The sequence below is a fragment of the Rissa tridactyla genome, chromosome W, assembly GCF_028500815.1.
Source record: "Rissa tridactyla isolate bRisTri1 chromosome W, bRisTri1.patW.cur.20221130, whole genome shotgun sequence".
Taxonomy (NCBI): Eukaryota; Metazoa; Chordata; class Aves; order Charadriiformes; family Laridae; genus Rissa; species Rissa tridactyla.
This window is the reverse complement of record NC_071496.1, coordinates 29,353,947-29,371,161: the sequence shown is the minus strand read 5'-3', so window position 1 is coordinate 29,371,161 and position 17,215 is coordinate 29,353,947. Positions and strand designations below refer to the sequence as shown.

The 17,215-nt window shown below is 43.7% G+C and overlaps 1 long non-coding RNA gene across 2 annotated transcripts; it reads right to left on the bottom strand.

The window, feature by feature from the left end:
- Positions 1–241: 241 nt before the first annotated feature.
- LOC128901991 (uncharacterized) lies at positions 242–5,539 on the bottom strand. 2 transcript variants are annotated; one of them, XR_008463561.1, is made up of 3 exons: positions 5,318–5,539; positions 727–902; positions 242–272 (listed from the first exon to the last, which is right to left on the bottom strand). It is a non-coding gene; the product is annotated as an uncharacterized LOC128901991 (long non-coding RNA). The 2 variants fall into 2 exon arrangements; XR_008463562.1 differs by having other exon boundaries at positions 727–875.
- Between the last annotated feature and the right edge of the window lie 11,676 nt (positions 5,540–17,215).

The window sequence follows — 17,215 nt, the reverse complement described above, 5'->3', positions numbered from 1 at the left end:
ATTAGAGTGTGGCGAGAAGGGTGGAAACCCGGCCGGGTAATAAGTTTAGTTTGAAGACTCACTCCAGTTACCCAGTCCTTTTCAGTGCTATCACTCCTCCCGGGGCATTTCGTGCGATTCCCTTGGTTAACACTGAGGCAGTCCTCCCAGTGGCTTTGTACAGTCCCACTCTTTGGGTTCTGTTCTCCACAGCTTTGTACTCCTCTGCCTCGCTCGTCAACTCGGTTGCTTCAAGCCACGAGGGGTATCATCTTCTCGGCAGCAGGGGTAGTCTTCAGGAGAATAAATGCAATTTTTAGTCGCTTGCTTCTGTGCATTTCAGGTGAATCGCACTGAACCCCTTTAAGTGTCTTGCGACAACACACTTTAATAATGTCAATTACAAATGGAGCAGGCTCGCGAGGGTGATAGCAATAGTACTCGGGTTTAATACCCCGTGCAAATATCTCCCGCCATTCACTAGATTGCTCCTGGATTTCACCATTAAATATTTTTATGTTTAGAGCCAATTTGGTGAGCTCACGCTCTTTGTCCCCACAAGGTTGGCAAACCCCTCGAGGGGGTATCCCGTAACGGCAATGGGTCCCCCTCCGTTCTCGACACCCTTTACAAATAAAACAAATAAAAAGGATAACAGTTACAGCTCAGAATGTCACACTTGATTCTTATGTCCCCTGTATCACCGTAACCGTACTCCACTGATATGCTGTAGTTGCTCACTTGTACCACAGTTATATGTGTGTCCATTTACAACCTCCTGAAGGCAATCTTCAGATCTCCAGGCGGGCTTGTCACTTCCCAAGAATAGTCTTTTAATGGTCCTTTTACGCGGCTCGCATGAGTCCAGCCTCTCTCTGCTGTCCGGATGGCTGTTTCTGTGGTGAGTAAAACGAGATAGGACCCTTCCCAACAGGGGGTTAATGGGGACTCTTTCCATGATTTGATTAGCACTTTGTCTCCTGGCTTTATGTTATGCATGGCTACATCCAAGGGGGGTCTCTGTACTACTAAGCCCTTATTCCGCAGCTTTACTCTCCTAGCCATGAGTTGAATTATATAAGGTCTAATTTGTGAATTTTCAAGTTGGGGGTGGTCCTGCGGAATTTCTAAATCCTATGGCATCCCATATAACATTTCAAAGGGGGAAATTCCTACATCAGTTCGGGGCTGTGTTCTTGTATTCAATAGTGCTAAGGGGAGGCACTTTACCCATGACATCTTAGTTTCTAACATCAATTTTGTGAGCTGTTTCTTTATTTCCCCATTTACTCTTTCTACCTTTCCCGAGCTTTGTGGATGCCAGGGAGTATGATATTCCCATTTTGTCCCCAAAGAGGAGAGAGCTTCCCTTGCTATTTTTGAAACAAAATGGGAGCCCCTATCAGAGTCTATTACCTCAATGGATCCATACCTAGGGATTATATTTTCCAGCAAAGTCTTCACTACGGTTTGAGCGGTGGCTCTAGCTGTCGGGAAAGCTTCCACAAAATGGGTTAGGTGGTCTATGATTACTAATAAGTATTTATATCGTCCCACCTTTGGAAGTTCAGTGAAGTCTAGCTGGATTTTAGCAAATGGTCTGTGAGCCAGTTCCCTTCCCCCCAGGGCTTTTTCCCCGTAACTGATGTTTATTGACCCTTTTGCATGTCATACATTCGCTAACTATTCTCTTTGCTATATTGTATATACCAATGCACATATACTTTGTGGCAAACTGATCCACTAACGCCTGAGTTCCCCAATGGGTGTTCTCATGGAATTTTTGCATGATTTTCAAAGCCAGAGGTTTTGGGAGAACTTCCCGGCCATCCGGGAGTTTCCACTTTCCTTTTTCTGTCTCCCTGATTCCCATCTGAGTCAGCTTATCTTTTTCCTGCACTGTAAAACTCAGGATTGAGTGAATTTTTCCGTGTAGATGGCAATGGCTATACTTGGGGTTGTCACATTCATCATAAATTAGACATCTGCAAGGGACTGCATCGATTCCAAAATCCTTCCAACACTCATAACATGGGAATTCGTCTGATTCCTTTCCACAAGTTATACAGTCCTCCCGAGTTCTTTTAGTCTGGATCACCGTTAATGCCGCTCTTTTTGCTTCTTGATCAGCAAGATTGTTTCCTCTGACTAATGGGCTTAATCCTTTTTGGTGTCCTTTTAAATGTACTACGGCTATTCCCGCTGGTCCTCGTAATGCTTGTAAGACCTGGATTATTAATTCCTGGTGTATTAATCCTTTTCCTTGAGAATTTATTAAACCCCTTTCTTCCCAAATTTTTCCAAAAGTATGCACTACGCCAAAGGCATATTTTGAATCCGTATATATGGTTCCAATTTTACCTTTTAAAAGTTGCAAGGCTCTTAATACAGCATATAGTTCACAAGCCTGTGCAGACCAACTAGGACTCAGAGGTCCTGATTCTATTACACTAAATGTTTTCCCATCAATGATTGCAAATGCTGATTTTCTCTTTCCTTCAACTACCCGGGATGATCCATCTACAAATAGCTTTTCTCCTTCTCCAAGTTCTTCCTCATCTAAATCTGGTCTGATTTTCGTTTGCTCCTCAATGTTGTAAAGACAATCATGATTTATTTTGTCACTCGGCTCCCCATACAAAAACTGTGCTGGATTCTGCACGCTTGTTACCTCGAGTTCCAGTTTGGGAGAGGAGATTAGGATGCCTTCATATTTTAGGAGCCGGGCGTCTGTTATCCATTTGTCAGCTTTTTGTTGCAAAATTCCCCTGATGTTGTGAGGTGATAATACCCTCAATTCTCCTCCAAAGGTAATTTTATGGGCTTCCTCTACCAAAAGGGCTGCGGCTACTACCGCTTGAAGGCAGGTAGGCCAACCCCTACTTACAGGGTCCAGGAGTTTAGATAAGTATCCCACAGGTTTCTTTCTTCCTGCCCATTCTTGTGCTAATACCCCAAATGCGGTCCCTTCATCAACACTGATAAATAGATAAAATGGTTTCTTTACATCTGGCAGGCTCAAAACTGGGGCATTTACTAAATCAGTTTTTAGTGTCTCTAATTGTTTATCATCATCCTCCGACCATTTCCATAATCCATCCTTAGTTAATTTGGTATAGAGGAACTTCACCTTTTTGCTATAGTTCTCAATCCATTGCCTGCAATAGCCAAAGAGACCTAATAATTGCCTAACCTGTCTTTTAGTTCTAGGAGCCGGTAATGACAATATGCCATTCACCCTTTCGGGGTCTAATTTCTTAGTTCCCTTGCTTAGTCTGTGTCCCAGATATTTTACTTCTTTCTCAACAAATTGTAGTTTTGATTTTGATACCTTCAATCCTTGTAAACTCAAAAAATTTAGTAACTTAATACTTTCCTGCCTCACTTTTTCTTCGCTATCACCAGCTAGGAGCAAATCATCCACATATTGGACCAGTGTGACTCCTTCACTTAACTCACACCCCTTCAGGATTTGTTCTAAGGCTTGTCGGAACAAGTTCAGAGATTCGGTAAACCCTTGGGGCAATACCGTCCACCGTAATTGTTGTTTCCGATGGTTATCTGGGTCTTCCCATTCAAAAGCAAAGTAATCTCGGCAATCTTCTTTGAGAGGGCATGCCCAGAATGCATCCTTCAGATCTATTACACTATACCATTGATTATCGGGCCCTATTTGACTCAGGAGGGCGTGTGGATTCGCCACCACCGGGAATCTAGCTATTGTTCTCTGGTTAATTTCTCATAAGTCATGTACTAACCTATATTTTCCATCCGGCTTTTTTTACAGGCAGGATGGGAGTATTAAAAGGAGACATACAGGGTTCTAGCAACCCCTTTTCAAGTAATCTTTGGATCTCAGGTTTCAAACCTAGCCTCCCTTCTCTAGGAAGGGGGTATTGTTTTATCCTGACTGGTATTTCTGGGTTCCTTATTGTTACTGAAAAGGGTTCAATATCTAACTTACCTACTGTTTCCGGGGTGTACCAGACTTCAGGATTTATTTTCTCTTCATCTCTTACTCGTAAGGGACACAGTTTAATTTTTTTAGTGTTTCATTTTTTACTTCTAAGCCAATTCCTAATTCAATCATCAAATCTCGGCCCAATAAATTATAGTCTGCTTCAGGCATGAGTAGCAGGGACCCCACCCCTACCTTAGAATGGGTTTCAAAAAACACATCCTTTATTACGGGTATTCCAAAAGGTTCTCCTTTTGCTCCAATAACCTGTATAGTCGCCGAGGATATTTTACATCCTTGGGGCAATTTTTGAACGGTAGATCTTTCTGCTCCCGAGTCCACTAGGAACTCAATTTCTTGTTGCTGGGGACCCACTTTTAGTTTTATCAAGGGCTCTGGTGGTTTTTTGTTTTTTGTTTTTTTTTCTCAGGTTCCCAGCAAATAGAGCCCCTGACACCCCTAGTCTTTGAACATTTTCTCATCCATCATTCTCTTTCTGCAGTCCTTTTTTAACATGCCCTTTTCCTCCACAATAAAAACAAACCACAGTTCCCCATTCTCTCCCTCTTAAAGGTTTTCGGGTCTCCTGTCTTATCTGGCGAGCTTCAAACCCTTTTCCAGGGGTTGACGTCCTTTGCCCTTCTCTGACTGCAGCTACCAACATTCTGGCTTGTCTCTTATGTATTTCCTCCTCCCTGCGGACATACACTTTCTGGGCTTCCCTTAACAATTCATCCAAACCCCTATCCTGCCAATCCTCCACTTTCTCCAGCTTCTTTCTAATGTCCGTCCATGATTTAGCTACAAATTGGGTTTTTTCCTACCCCCCTGTTTCTTCTCTCTCAAGTGATATAGATTTACTCTAGTCTCTGACCTTATCCACAAGTGTGCATATTCACTCTCCTCCAGGCTAAAGGGTTCCTTAGAATTAACATAAATATGTAAAGCCTGGCATATCCAATCTTCAAAGGACCCAAAAACGGGCCAATACAGGTGGTCACTTCTAATTTGTTTCCCACCCCAAACTTCCATACAATAACGTATCATTTTTGCTTTATCCTTACCCTGCCTAGAAGGGTAATCATCCCAATATTTAATCATTAATCCTAACGGACTGTCTGGCGGTATCTGGGGTAACCTAACCTTAGGCACCGACCCACCCATGGGATCAGAAGGCTTGCTTTTCTTCTGTCCCATCTTCCGGAGTGCCTTCACACACACACACAGTCTTTTCCCCCTGTTCGTGGCCCAGTCCCTCGCGGGAGATGGGAACCGCACTACTAAGGGGTCCGCACTTGCTTCGTCCTCAAGTGGACGTCTCACACAGGCACACTCCAGGATACCCAACCCCAACCGAACGGATCACTGGCCTATACTTACTCACTCCTGAGTCTTCGTTCGGGTCTTCGTGCACAAAGTTTACGGGGTTGCCGGCTTTTATTTGCTTACTGCCGAATTTCGAGTTCGTCGGTAGAGGTTTTGGGTGTAAAAACCCCCAACAGGGGCCGCTTACTCAGCGGGGCGCCCCCCCTGTGAGGTTTACAGCCAAATTGCCTCTATCCGAGTCACGGCACCAAATTTGTTATAGATTGTGGCCCAATAATTGACAGGAACCAGTCCAATTAATCGAATTAGTTTATTAAGCAAGCGGCAGCAAGCAAAACAGCGCTGGGCGGCCGGGGAGTCTTTGCTCCGCCAACGGCGCACACCCACTTCCCGAAAGTAGTTGATTATATACTCTTCTGGTTCCCGTATATGTGTCAATCCTGGTATATTCTGTGTCTGAGCGACGTGTTGCTAGGGGGTCGGTCTTGTCCCGCCTCCTGGTGGTCGTGGGGCTGAAGGCTCCTCATCTTTATCAGTGTCCTTGGGGAGACTCTTTTCAGCTTGTCTCACAACTTAGCTCTTCCCTTTGAAGTGTTAAAACACACCAGATGCCTGTGATTTAGGCCTTGAGGTGTCAAAGCGCCCCAGACAGCACACTGGATGCCTGTGATTTAGGCCTTGAGGTGTCAAAGTGCACCAGATAGCACACTGGATGCCTGCGATTTAAGTATGTGAAGAGTCGAAACATTGTAATTTTTCACCAGCCTTTAAGAAAGCCTGATTTGATTAACAAACATGATTCTATTTATTACAGGGACGAGAGAGACTGTCTTCATACTGTCGCATTCTGTTAGCCACTTCATTTACAGTTAGTGAATCATCATCAACTCCTCCCCAGATCAGCATTGACAAGGTGTCCTGGTTCTGGCGGGGATAGGGTTAATTTTCCCTGGTATTCCATGCCATGTGAGCCATGCCCACCCTGAGCTGCCGGGGGAGGGGGCAGGAAGTCGACGCTTGGAGCGGGCTGGGGCGCCCCGGGTCCGGTCGGTGAGCGGCGGGGAGCGGCGGTTCCGTGATCGTGTTTGTATATTCCTCTGTCCGTGTTATTGTTGTTGTTTGCCTGTTCCCTTTGCTGTTCTGTTAAACTGCCTTTGTCTCAACCCAAGAGTTTTGCCTTTTCTTCAGATTCTTCCTGTATTAGGAAGGCCCGAGCGAGCGGCACGTGGTTCTTTGTTGCCGTCTGAGGCTAAACCACGACAGTCCTTTTTGGCGCCCAACGTGGGGCTCGGAGGGTTGAGATAACGACAGAATCCAACTAGAACGTGGAAAAATGGATTTTTTGTATGCATTTATTTTATTAGGTAAATAGTCACTGGTCATCATGTTGCTTGGTTTGTTCTCATGGCTGTGTTATGTGAATTCCTATATGGCTTATGTACTCCCTGCGATGCTGTTTACCATGTCTGGAACAGGGATGAGGATTATCATTCTGCTGTCCTGTGCGATATCTGTTTATGATATGATAACATCACTATTCGGACAGCTATTTTGGGGTGTTTATGTGGTTTTGCTGTCCTGTCCGTACCTTGGGCACCGTCTCTCAGAATTTATTAATAATTACACCCAGTCTGTGGGGGAAACGGGGGGGGCACTTTCCCCAGCTATTTTGCCTCCCTTTTCTCCTTCGGGTCAGGTATGACAACTTTTGAGAATTTTGAATATCCTTGGGATACTCAAACCAGCATGTTCCTAGTATTATGTCTCTTGAATACGTTCCAGGTCTTGTTTAGGGTTAAACAGCTATTTAAGACTACCACCCAGAGGTCTGCTCCGAGGCTGGATAGTCAGGGGCGGCACGGCATGTGGGAGAACATGGGCAGGTACCTAGAGAACTTCTCACCTCCAATGGTCTGGGACTTCACCCCTGAACAATTACAGGACCCTGATAAAGTGGTAGAATATTTGAAGGGAAAATGCTGTGGCTATTCTAGAGAGGCACAACTCACCGCGCTGTGCTGGGCCCTGGCCAGTATCTACCAGGCACTGCTCAGTGTTATGCAGCACCCTCAGGGGGAAGAGATGGAAACCAGACCAGCAGCCACTGTGGCTACTGCAACCCCTGCGATGGACACTGCGGCTACTGCAACCCTTGCGACGGACACTGCAGCTACTGCAACCCTTGAGGCGGACACTGCGGCTACTGCAACCCCTGTGGCAGCCACTGCCGCTGAACCAGGGAACCAACCCGTGCCAGTATCAGTTGCCCCCATACAGAAGAAGAAATACACAAAGAAATCAGTTCGCTTAGTAAGGGATGATGATGAACCAGGGTCATCACGAGAGCAGGAGGAAGAGGCAGAACCAGAGATAATTACTCGATCCCTATCCTTGAGTGAGCTGCAGGATATGCGAAAAGATTTTAGCCGACTTCCAGGCGAGCACATTGTCACCTGGCTGCTCCGGTGCTGGGATAATGGGGCCAGTAGCCTGGAATTAGAGGGTAGGGAGGCCAGGCAGTTGGGATCCCTGTCTAGGGAAGGCAGCATTGACAAGGCAATTGGGAAAAAGACCCAAGCCCTCAGCCTCTGGAGGCGACTCCTGTCAGGCGTGAGGGAGAGGTACCCCTTCAGTGAAGATGTTGTATGTCAGCCAAGCAAGTGGACTACCATGGAAAGAGGTATCCAGTACCTTTCCATTCCATTACTGCCAGTGAGGTGGCATATGACGGTGGTGCGCTCCGTACAAACTTCCGCCACATGGGCCTTGTGCACTGCACCTCATCAGGGTCTGTGGGTAAGTCTGCATTGTCCAAGTCATAATAAATCATCTCCCGCACGGCTAATTCTCTCAGGTCCTGGATACCTCTTTCCATGGTGGTCCACTTGCTTGGTTGACATACAACATCTTCACTGAAGGGGTACCTCTCCCTCACACCTGACAGGAGTCGTTTCCAGAGGTTGAGGGATTGGGTCTTTTTCCCAATTGCCTTGTCAATGCCCCCTTCCCTAGACAGGGATCCCAGCTGCCTGGCTTCCCTGCCCTCTAATTCCAGGCTACTGGCCCCGTTATCCCAGCACCGGAGAAGCCAGGTGACAATGTGCTCGCCTGAAAGTCAGCTAAAATCTTTTCGCATATCCCGCAGCTCGCTCAAGGATAGGGATCAAGTAATTATCTCTGGTTCTGCCTCTTCCTCCTGCTCTTGTGATGGCCCTGGTTCATCATCATCTCTTACTAAGCGAACTGATTTCTTTGTGTACTTCTTCTTCTGTATGGGGGCAACTGATACTGGCACGGGTTGGTTTTCTGGTTCATCTGCAGTGCCTGCCACTGGGCTTGGAGTAGCTGCAGTGTCTGCTGGTCTGGTTTCCATCTCTTTTCCCTGAGGGTGCTGCATAACACTGAGCAGTGCCTGGTAGATACTGGTCAGGGCCCAGCACAATGCGGTGAGTTGTGCCTCTCTAGAATAGCCACAGCATTTTCCCTTCAAATATTCTACCACTTTATCAGGGTCCTGTAATTGTTCAGGGGTGAAGTCCCAGACCATTGGAGGTGAGAAGTTCTCTAGGTACCTGCCCATGTTCTCCCACATGCCATGCCACCCCTGACTATCCAGCCTTGGAGCAGATCTCCGGGTGGTAGTCTTAAATAGTTGCTTAACCCTGAACAAGAACTGAAACACATTCAGGAGATCTAGCAATAGGACCAGGATGGTTTGAATGTCCCAGGAGTATTCAAAAGTCTCCGAAGCTGTCATACCTGGCCCAAAGGAGAAAAGGGAGGTGAAAGAGCTGGGGAAAGTGTCCCCCCCTGTTTCCCCCACAGACTGGGTGTGATTATTAATAAATTCTGAGAGACGGTGACCGAGGTATGGGCAGGACAGCAGTGCTGCATAAACACTCCAACATAGCTGTCCGAAGGGTGGTGTTATCATATAAGTTGATATCACACAGGACAGCAAAATTATAATCCTGATCCCTCTCCCAGAAGTGATAAACATCATCACAGGGAGTACATAGAGCATATAAGAATTTACATAACACAGCCATGAGAACAAACGAAGCAACATTGTGACCAGCAGCTATTTAACTAATATAATAAATGCACACAACAAATTTGTTTTAACTCCCCACGTTGGGCGCCAAAAAAGACTGTCATGATTTAGCCTCAGATGGCAACAAAGAACCATGCCACCACTCTCTCAACCCCTCCACCGCCGTGGGGAGAATCGGAAGAAAAAGGCAAAACTCTTGGGTTGAGACAAAGGCAGTTTAACAGAACAGGAAAGGGAACAGGAAAAAACAACAATAACACGGATAGAGGAATGTAGAAACACAATTATGGTACCACTGCTCACCAACCAGACCCAGGACAAGATAACAAACTGTATCTGTAGATATTAATGAGTAACAGGTATCAAGGAGCTCTATGTGGATGCCTCTGGTAGTCAATACCAGATAATCTTGTAAAGTATTGGCTTTCTGTCTCTGGCCAGATACTTAACTCTGCTCCACTAGACAGACTCTTTATTAACCTGCTGGTACAGGCTGTAAATCCTTTGCACTTACAGTCAACGTTGGATGCAGTAAGGTCTTGCACATCCAGGGAAAAATTCTAAAACCAACCTACCTTTCTTTTCCCTTTTATCCTTCCCCTTCCTTTCCCTTCTTCCCCCTTCCCCTTCTCCTTCCCTTTTCTGTTCCCTTCCCCTAATCCCCCCTTCCCCCTTCCTTCCCCTTCTCCCTTTCTTCCCCTTTCCCCTTCCTTCCCCTTCCCCCCTTCTTCCCCTTTCCCCTTCCTTCCCCTTCCCCTTCTCCAGCCTTCCCCTTTCTCTTTCCCCTTCCCCCCTTTCCTTTTCCTTTCACCACCCCTTCCCCCTTCCCTTCCCTTCCCCCTTCCCCTCCCCTTTCATGCTTCCCTTTCCCTTTGCCCCTTCCCCTTTACCCTACCTCCCTCTTCCCCTTCCCTTCCCCCCACCTTTCTCCTCATCTTCCCCCCCTTTTCCCCCTTCCCTTCCCCTCATCTTCCCCCCCTTTTCCCCCTTCCCTTCCCCACCTCCCTTCCCCCTTCCCTTCCCCTGCATTTCCCCATTTCCCCCCCCTTTCCCTTCCCCTTCTCCCCTTTCCCTTCCCCTCCTTCCCCCCTCTTCCCTTTTCCTACCCATATTAATTCAAAGTATTAATCGATAAATTCTTAGATGTTTGTATTGTGTTAGACCAAAAGTGGGATTTTTTTTCTATGGGATGTTGCACTTATTTAAATATTGAGTAACGTTATGTTCATTATTTTAAAACGTATAGGCTGTCAACTAGAAATATAATTAGAGGCTTTTGGTTTATATTTTTCAATTCTTTGGTAGTTAGAGGATCTGCATTTGGCTTTAATCTCATGGTAATTTTTACACATTTTACAACTTCTGATTTTTAAAATGGAATATTTTGGCCTCTTGTCTTGGAAGACTGATATAAGCCTGAGAGTGTTGCTAAGAAAATCATTACACAAGAAAAGAGTAACTGACCCCACAGAGCTCTCTTAAGCTCACAGACAGACTGAGAGGTTTTTTTGACTCGTCTTTCAGAGGGAACAATCAGATATATTAGCTAAAATGGTGTATACAAATGTTTCATACAGAATTCAAATTTTGCTTTGTTAATTGTGGCACACTATTTTCCATTATTATTAGTAGTAGTAGTTAATAAGCTATTTGCTATAACTTTTATAATAGCGCTTAAAGGTCTCATCCTTGCACTAGAATGTCATTGTAATGGGCACTGTGCAGAGAGAACAAAAGACTTCCTGAATCACTCATCTCAGTAAGTACAAAAAATGACAGAGTGGCAGGGGAGTAAAAAGAAACAATGAGACAGTATTGACCAGCACTATAGGCAGTGGCTTCAGCAAGATGAGAGGCCTGAATTTTAATTTTACCTTTCTTGAAGTCTGTCAAATTCTGCAATAAAGATCATCCTATTTCACATTTATGAATTACTTACAAATTGCTTCAGAAATTTTATTCCTCGCTTAATTTGACAGCAGCAGCTGAAAACACCTATAAACTAAGATAGGAAGTCCACATAAAATGACACATTTTACGTCCTATGCAAGATTTAATAATTTTACTATTAAATGTTAGTGGTAAAAATGTTGAAACTAAAGGTCTTTCTGTAACACAGATTTGGTTTATGGTTGTGGAATGAGTAGAATTTGCTGATGGGGAAAAAAAGATGTTCATGCACTTGTTGGACTTTAGTCATGCTGCTAAGTTCTGAATTAATTTTTAAGAATATGCAGTACTCAAAGTAACCTTTGCTTCATCCCCTCCCAGGGCATGTGGATGCACCTTTTATTTCCCAAACCAGGCCCTCAGCTCTGTCATTCTCACTTCCTTACAATGTAACTGCATGCCTTATTTCTTCAAGCTAGAATTTGAGTTCCATGTCTTAACTTTTTCTCCACTATTTTTCTCCACTCTTCACTACACACCCCAGCTCCAAAACCAGGGATGGAAACTGTCCATCTAATATTTTTTTCTCATAAAACTGGAACAATAATTCACATCATTCAGTTCAAGAACTCTGCCTCAGCTGTACATTAACATACTGAATTGGGAGTGCAAATAAGTCTGCAAACTTCAGAATAGTGTTTCTATGGTTTACAGCTTCATGGTCTACATATATTTAAAGGTTTTTACAAGAGCTAAAAGACATACATGCAAGGACCGGAGTGACTCAGTTACTACAGTTTTGTAATTTCTGCTGAATAATAAGGTTAAAAAACACTCCAAGATCTTCGTCTCACATGAAGGAAATTTCCTTTATTTGTACTCAAATGATGTCTCAGATGCAGGGAATGGAAAGGAAGTTACACAGTGTAGCTTGTTTTATTTCTAGAAATGCCATCATTATACATTTATAGTCAGTACTATTACAGTATGATGTTGCTAACTTTTCTCCTATGATAAAGAGGATGACTAACATTTGAGAAGCAAAACCAGTGGTTTTGTAGCATTGGATAAAGAACAGAGACATTTGAGTACTGAACATTCACCTTCATCTAAATTTCTAATACTGAGGAATATTTGGACAATGTGATTGTGTTGACTTCAAAGGAATCTATTTTCCATTCCAGAGGCGTTGACATATTAGTGAGAATAGTTTATAATTCTTTTGCTGGAAATTCTGTCCTAAGAAAATGCAGCAAAATTGTAAACCAAGTGGAATAGGGGAAGAATGCATCACTCCAAATAATGCACAAGATATAAGTTGCTCTTAATGGTAACTTACTATTTGGATTTTTGATGGAGGGAAGAATTAAGAAAAGAAGTGGGAAAGTACTATTAGATCAAAAGTGCAATTTTTGAAGCTAATAGTTAAATTAGACTGGTTAGAGTAAAATTTATAGTTCAGATTACATTGAGATGATTGCTAAGTGCCATGTTTAATTACTGGGGAAAAATGCAGCACTTTTGAGTGGAAACTTGGCATTTCTTTTTTTTTTTTCCTAATGATTAAATGAGATACAACATTTTTGCTTGGGAGAGAGTCCACTGAGTGGGAATGTAGGAAAAGCTTGTAAAATTGTGAGTGGAATGCAGAAGGTAAACAACTGGCGGCACACATACCTTGTTTGTAGTATTGTAGAGAAATGATGGCACAAAACGTTCTTCCTTAAGTAGTACATGGTGAAAGTAAGGATAGCTCATTTATTTTATCATTTTGTCTTTTAGTTGACTTTAAGCCTCATGCCAGCATGGACACTGTTACTCTTTGGATGTAATGAACCCTCTTCTACTGAAAATTACTGGTAAGAGTTGCAGGCTTGCATTTGTTATTGTACCGAATTTTTCCTGTGTTGATTATCTCCAAATAAATCTTTTAAAAAGTCACATTTTTTTGTGAAGAGTGGAAAAAATCAGAAGGAAGAAGAAATATATAACATTCTTTCCACACTTCAGGGTTATTTTAACCGATCCCTCTGTAAGGTGGAGGAAAAGATTTGTTTTCTTATTCTTCATGCCTAATTGACTGTCTCTGAGAAGGAGACAGGAGCTATAGTGGGCTGGATACCACTGCATATCAAGAAATCTAGGTTTCTAATTCATATTTAGGACCCTAAATAAATGACCTGTTTTTCAGAAGAAATGAGTACTGAGAAGCCACCCCTGGAGCCACTGAGGAAATTAAATTTTCCATGGGAATTGTTAAGCAGGATATACCTTCTTCTCCAAAAGATTCGCAATGTTGCTGGTTTGAAAGTGTGGATAAAAATGTTAAGCTTTTCATTTGTTCGTTTATTCTACGTAAAGTTGCGAGTTAAAGTTTAATGCAGCTGTAGCTCCTCTAATTAATTAGATAAATATAGAGCTATATATAAAAAAGATATTGTGCTGACTGAGGGACAATAGGGCTGACTAAAGGTGCTGAATAGTGCTCGGTAGGCATAGGCCAGGCCCCAACACAGTGCCTCTCTTTGGAATTGCCAGGGTCAGGACAACCTTTTTCAAACATTGTATCACTTCATCAGGATCCCACTCTTGTTCAGGGGTAAAGTCCCAGATCATCAGAGGTGACAACCATTCCAGGTATCTGCCCTCATTCTCACACATGCCTTGACACCTATAACCACACTGCCTCGGGGCATTATCCCTATGTGATATTCCTAAATATTTAGTTAACCTTAGAAAAAGCCAAAAACATATTTGCAAGTGTTATGGTTTGAGAAACCCATAACAATTTATTGTCGTTTAGACAATCATTCTATGACCCGATGACCCCTCCCCACCCAGGAAGGGGAATCGGGGAAAGCAAGGAAACAGGAGGGTTGAAATATAAATAGATTTAATAGGATAAAATGAAATAATTAACAATAATACTAAAGAACCAGTATTGATCCCAATACTAATATAAGATATACAAGAATTATATTCAGACAATTCTATCAGTAGGAAGCTGTGCACTCCCAGCAGTGGACAGCAAATGTCAGACACTGCAAGCGCAATGGCTTCAGGAGGAAGGGAAGGCCTCAGGGGTCTGGCACTGGGCAAGGAGTTTCTCTGGACTGCTGCCATCAAGGAAGAGAAACTATGCAGGAAACTTTCTAATTTATATTGAATGTGACATTCATGGTATGAAATAATCCTGTTGGCCAGCCTGGGTCAAATGCCCAGGCCTCGCTCCTCCTCATCCCTGCACCTGGCAAGGCTTGAAAACACTGAGACCTTGAATCCCACATAGCCTAGCTGGCTATAAAGTAAATATTTTCACGAATTCAGACACTAGAGTATTCCAAAAGTGGAGTTTTCCCCAGCATTAGAAGAGAAATTAGATAGACCTGTATCGCTCGAATCAGGACAGCGAGAAGTACCAATAAGAGTATTTTGGTTACGCAAGTGTTCAAGATACTGAAGAGTTATTATAACAAGGGAGAAAACATCTACCCCCCAGGAGAAGAAGGGAAAGATGCCTCCACTGATTAGCTCTTGTAGGAGAAAAGGGAAAAAGCGTAGAATCATAGAATATCCTGAGTTAGAAGGAACCCATGAGGATCATTGAGTCCACCTCCTGACTCCACACAGAGCAACCAAAAAGTTAAACCATATATCTAAGAGCATTGTCCAAATGCCTCTTGAACACCAACAGGGTTGGGGCCATGACCACTTCCCTGGGGAGCTTGTTCCAGTGCTTGACCACCCTCTCAGTGAAGAACTTTTACCTAATATCCAATCTGAACTTCCTCTGATGCATCTTTAAGACATTCCCTCGTGTCCTATCACTGGACACCATAGAGAAGAGATCAGCACCTCCTTCTCTGCTCCCCCTCATGAGGAAGTTGTAGACGGCAATGAACTCACCCCTCAGTCTCCTCTTCTCTAAACTGAACAAACTTAGTATCCTCAGCCACTCCTCATAAGTCATGCCCTCTAGTCCTTTCACCATCTTTGTTGCCCTCCTTTGGACACATTCTAATATTTCTACATCCTTCTTATATTGTAGAGCCCAAAACTGCACATAGTACTTGAGGTAAGTCCACACAAATGCTGAGTATAGCAGGACAATCACTTCTTTCAACTGGATAGCTATACTGTGCCTAATGCGCCCCAGGATATGGTTGGGCCTTTTATCTGCCAAGGCACATATTGAGCTTATCATCAACCAAAACCCCCATATCCCTTTCTGCAGAGCTGCATTCCAGCCTCTTAACCTTCAGTGTATATGTACATCCAGGATTACACCATCCCAGGTGCAAAACCTGGCATTTGTCCTTGTTAAATTACACGTGGTTGGTGATTGTCCAGCACTCTAATCTATCAAGATTGCTCTGTAATGCCTCTCTACCCTCAAGGGAATCATGACTCCTCCTAATTTAGTATCATCGGCAAACTTAGTGTGTGCTTAACTCCTGTGTCCAGGTCATTGATCAAAACATTAAAGAGAACTGGACCTAAAATTGAGCCCTGGGGAATACCACTAGTGACTGGCCTCCAGCCAAATGTTACCCCATTTACTACAACTCTTTGAGCCCAACCCTTCAGCCTATTTTTCACCCATCGTATTGTGTACATGTCTAGCTGTATACTGGATATTTTGTCCAGAAGGATACTGGGAGAGACAGTATCAAAAGCTTTGCTAAGAAATAACCACAAAAAACTGCCTTCCCTTCGTCCACTACATGGGTAAGTTTGTCATAAAAGGATATTAAGTTAATAAGGCATGACTTTTCCTTCATGAACCCATGTTGACTTTGACCAATGACTGCACTGTCTTTCAATTGTATTTCAGTAACCCCCAGAATAACTTCTCCATCATTTTACCAGGCACCAAAGTGAGACTGACAGGCCTATAATTATCAGGGTCTTCTTTCTTGCCCTTCTTTAAAATGGGAATAATGTTTGCTAGCTTCTAGTCGACTGGAACCTCTCCAGATTCCCAAGGCCATTGATAAATAACTGAAAGAGGTCTCGCAATAACATCGGCCAATTCTTTCAGTACCCTGGGATGAATCCCATCGGGCCCCATAGACTTATGTGCATTAAGCTGCAGCAGCAAATCCCATACAAATTCAAAGTCAGCTGGGAACTTATCACTCCCTCAGTCACGGTCCTCCAGCCCAGGGATCCAGGGGTCCCAGGGCCCATCATTGGTGTTAAAGACAGAGGTGAAGAAGGCATTAAATGTCTCTGCTTTATCTTCATCCTTATTTGTGAGGTGACCAACCTCATCAAGGGATGGACCAATGTTTTTTGTAGTCCTCCCTTTGTTGTTAACATACTTTAAAAAGCCTTTTTTGTTATCCACCACAGTACTGGACAGTTTCAACTCCAACTGAGCTTTGGCCATACAATTTTTCTCCCTACAGTGGCAAACAGCATCTCTATCGTCCTCCTGGGTAGCCTGACCTTGCTTCCAATGTCCATACACTTTCTTTTTCTGCCTAAGTTCCAGAAGGAGATCCTCATTCATCCAGGACAGCCTTCTGCCCCACTTGCTTGACTTCTGACGCATTGGAATTGCCTGCTCCTGCACTCTTAATAGATGTCTCTCAGAAAGTGACCAGCATTTATGGACCCCAATTGCCTCTAAAGCAGATTCCCAAGGGACCTTACTAACTCGTTCCTTGAGCAGCCTAAAGTCTGTTCTCCCAAAATTCAGGGTAGTAGCTCTGCTGACAGTTTTTCTCATATCACCAAAGATTTTAAACTCAACCATTTCATGATCACTGTGGTCAAGACAGCCACCAATCATCACTTCACTCACCAGACCATCTCTATTTACAAACAATAGATCTAGGAGGTCATCTTTCCTAGTCAGCTCCCTTAGTACCTGTATCAAAAAGTTATCTTATCTTCAATGTGCTTCATGAATTTCCTGGACCTGTTCATGTCTGCTGTATGATAGTTCCAGTTAGCATATGGGAAGCTGAAGTCACCCATAAGGACAAGGGCAACTGATCTAG